We start from the raw sequence: 4214 nt of genomic DNA on the forward strand, positions 1-4214 counted from the left end.
TTAAGTTCATAAGATTAAACTTTAATTTCTATTATATTAAATAAAATAAACAAATATTTTAATTTCATAATTTAAGATTTTAAAATTAATAAATTTTGATAAAAGCTAAATTAGCAAATTGATAAGTAATATTTTTTTAAAGTAATTTTAAGGAATTAAATTATATTTTAAATTTATACATTATAGCGATAATTTTATTAAAATTACCTAAATTACCCAAAAATTCTCAAATTGAACCCACTAACACTAATCTTACCTCACCGCCACTCACCCTACCCTCTCTTAACACATACAACCGTATCAAAATCCTGCATCTAAGCCATTCCAATTTGCAATTCCATTTCATTCATAGATTCCATTATTAAATGATGTCATGAGATGACTTAGTCAATGTCCCATACCCAACAATCCCTAAAGCCTCTCGAACTCACCACTCCATTGATTCCTGCATCTTCCAACTCCGTACGTGGAAGCCCTTCACTAACAAACACCCTTATTTCTCCGAAGGCAAAACCCCTTCTGTTCCGATTGACCTTTCCAAGCTTTCTCTTCTCGACGATGATTCCACTCCTAAACCCGTCAATTCATCATCCTGCCATCACTACTACCATGAAGCCACCGAACAGAGCTGAGGAAGAGAGAGGGACGAACTCGCGAGGGAGAATGATAGGAGGTTGTGCCGCCGCCGCTACCAAGGTCCATCACCGTCGCCAAAGTTCGCAACGCCGTCGGGAAGCCCAGCCGCGGTGAGATAGAGAGCGCTCATGAGGGTTAGAGCCACGAGGAGTTGTGAACCGCCGCTGTTGACGGAGAAGAGGAGAGATACGAGAGAAGGATAGGAAGAGAAGCTGCGCCGCCTCCTCGCGCCAGTCACCGTCGCTGTTGGTGACGAAAATCGTCACCGCCATCCGTGCTTCTGTCGCCGTCAGAACCGTACGCCGCCGTTAGAAGGACCTTCATCGCTGTTGTTAACGCGAACGAGAGAGAAGGAAGACCGAGGAAAGAAGGGGTTATTCCCTTCGTTGCCGAGCCACAGCCACCGTCGTCACTGTCGAGCCACCACCGGAGGAGGTCTGTGCTACTAGAGCTCAACGGAAGTCACTTGGGTTTGCTGTCACTCCTCCTAGTTCTGTTTGAATCGCGTCACCGCATCTCTGGATGCCAGGAACGGCGCCATAGCTGCCGGAATCACTGCTTGAGTTGCTGCTTTTCAGTTCAGTGTTTCTTCTTAGTTGCGGTAGGCGTTTTCATTCCTGAAATTCTTTTGGTCACTGTTCTGTTATCTTAGATGAGGTTTTACGGTGTTATTTGTTATATGATTAAGTTTCGGTTATTATATATTGTGAATAGAGTTACTGTGGTTGCTGCGGAAGTGGGTTAGAGTTGAGGTTGTGGCTATCGAGGTTACAAGCCGAGAAGAAGACGCACTGTATAGCTTTTGAGTTTTGACGAGTTGAGGTAGGGGTTTTCTTAAAATCTATTTTATATTACAGAGTTGTGATAAATAGATATTGATGCAAAGAGATTTACTTCTGTGATTATATTTGTCTTATGGATGTGATGGTTTGTTGGACTAAATTACTGGGTGCTTGATTGCGTGAATGGTGTGTGGTTGTGGATAAAAACCGTTTTGGAATGTCATTTACTTGATTATTAAAAAAGGTGGATTTTCTTGGTTTTAGAGTTTACTTAGTAATATAAATGAAATGATTTTGGAAATAATTTGAGATATGAAAACAAATTGATTCTGGAAGCGGTTTGATTGTGAGTTGGTTTGATTTTTTGAATGATTTAATATTTGAGCTGATTCAATTTTAAAGAGTTTTATTGTTAGAATTGGTTGATTTGAAAATGATTTGACATTGGAACTGGTTCAATTCTGGAAAATGTTTGAGATTCGGAAATGGTTGAGAAAAAGTTTGAGAAATGTTTGGATGGGAACTGAAAAGGGTGGCAGTGTCCGAGTTTTAGAGGAAACGCTGTCGAAATTTTATAAAATTAAAAGTTTTATTTAAAGTAATTAATTAAAAAAAATTGTTTTTAAGCATTATACGTTTTAAGATTGATCTGGCTATCAAAGAAAGAATTTTGTTTTGGAATTGAGATTGTTAACGAACAGAATGAAAAAGAGGATGATGAGGATTTTATTTGAAATATGGTTTTGAAATGAACTTGGAAATGAGATTTGGATTTGATGAATGATTATGATGTTGAGAATGTTGAGATGTGAACTTGAATTATTCACATGGCTTATGAATTTGAAATATCTGAGATACGAGGTTTCCTGGATTAAGTGCCGTGGCTTGCCACCACGTGTACCAGGTTGAAAACTCGATACTCTGTTGACCCTACGACGTAAGTGTGTGACCGGGCACTATATAAATTCCCGGGAATGTTACCCCCATTGAGTAATATTGATTATTTGAGAAAAAGCTATGCATAGACTCTTGGGGATGCACGTCGAGAGACAGTCTAAGTACAATTCAGACTTGTCGGGTTGGTTGGATAACCGACATATGAGCCTCATCAGCCATAGGACAGGCATGCATCATATGTATTTGTATGCTTTGCTTGAGTTTGAACTTGTTTTGGTTTGCCTAATTGTTAAACTGTTCGTAACTGCTACTTGAACTATTTGCTGTAACTGCTGCCTACTTGTGCTTTCCTTGTCTGCCTTGCCTGTGTTTGTCCTGGCGTGCTACATTTGAGATCGCACTTTGGTGCTGAATTAATGATTGTGTTGTTTGATTGCGTGGTTGGTTTCTGATTGAGATTTTCTTATAAGAAAGGAAAGGTTTCAGATTTCTGAAAGATTAAATATTGTTTCTTTGAAAAGGTTTTGAACGATTACCTATTGGTTTTTTTAAAAAATTCATAAGGCAATAATAATCACTGAGCTTGAAAACAGTTTTCCTATTAAATATCTTCTTATGACAACTTTGAAACTCCATGGTGAGACCGTGTGGTTAAGTTCTCACCCTCCTACAGCTTTACTTTTCAGGAACCGAATGAAGAAGCACTAAGAAGAGTTATACATTCCCTCGTCTTTGTTATTACAATTTTGTAAGAGGGATAGGAGTTGTATGTTTTATATATATATATATATATAAGAAGTCTTGTATATGGATCTATGCCTGCTTGTTTATTTTAGATGAAGTATGTATTTCCGGTTTATAAAGTGATTAGCGATACGGTGTTGAGTCACAGGCTCCTATTTTAATATTTAGTATGTAAAGTAGTCATAATACTTCTTGCTATCAGAGTAGCGCAGCCGGAAGCGTGACTTCTGATAGTGAGGGTGTTACAACGGGTTTAGGGTGTACCTTTTCCTATTCTGCCCACACCTCATATATAACACATAGTTTATAAAAATTAGGTATATAGTGAAGGAAGTAAGAGTTGAACCCCAACCTCCCTTATGTAATGACTTACAATAAGTGAACAACCACTAAACTAGTTAGTTAATTTAGTAATTTAGAGCATTAGTTTTTTATTTTTTATGTTATTAATATGTATAAAATTTGAAATGATTGAATTTTATATTTACTTTGAAAAATTTGATATTTCTGCGGACAGGGTAGGGTTTAGAACTTTAGGGTGCGGGTAGGATTAGGGTTGAGAGATTCTCAACCCGCGGGTAGGGTAAGGTAAAGTATTAATAAAATTTTCAACCCGCGGGTAGGATTAGGGTAGAGTCCAAACCCTACCCTACCCTACCCATTACCAGCCCTAGCCACAACTGTCAACTTGTATCTAATGGCGACGACTGGTGGTTGAGGGCTTGAGGCTAGACTGGTGACACGAATTCTAGTTTCATTCGCCAGTAGTAACAACAAGAAAATACAAAGTGTTATTTGTTCTTTATTTGAAAAATCTTTTTAATGATGTTTAATTGTTTGGATCTTATTTGCTTTTTGTTGAATTATTTTATTTTGAAGGTTAGAGTGTTTTTGTAAGAATGATTTTTTATTATTATAGAACAATGAAGAAGGAATTTGATAGTAGGGTAAGATAAGAAAAAAAATGAATAATTATTACTTTTTTGTATTTGTATTATTATTAAACATAATACAAAGATTTTTTTTGTGTTTTTTTCTCTTTGTATTTCTCTCTTCTAATAATTTTGTCTCTGTCTCTACATTTGTATTTCAAGACACAATCCAAACAAAATTTAAGTTACACTTTTTGATCATAGCTATTTTCAAAATTACTAT

The 4214-nt window shown here is 36.7% G+C and overlaps 1 long non-coding RNA gene across 1 annotated transcript; it reads left to right on the top strand.

Annotated features, from left to right (window-relative positions):
- On the top strand, positions 222–3204 carry LOC107646113. Its single transcript, XR_001621631.2, has 3 exons — positions 222–1237; positions 1351–1458; positions 2989–3204. It is a non-coding gene; the product is annotated as an uncharacterized LOC107646113 (long non-coding RNA).

This window comes from Arachis ipaensis, chromosome B06, assembly GCF_000816755.2.
Source record: "Arachis ipaensis cultivar K30076 chromosome B06, Araip1.1, whole genome shotgun sequence".
Taxonomy (NCBI): domain Eukaryota; kingdom Viridiplantae; phylum Streptophyta; class Magnoliopsida; order Fabales; family Fabaceae; genus Arachis; species Arachis ipaensis.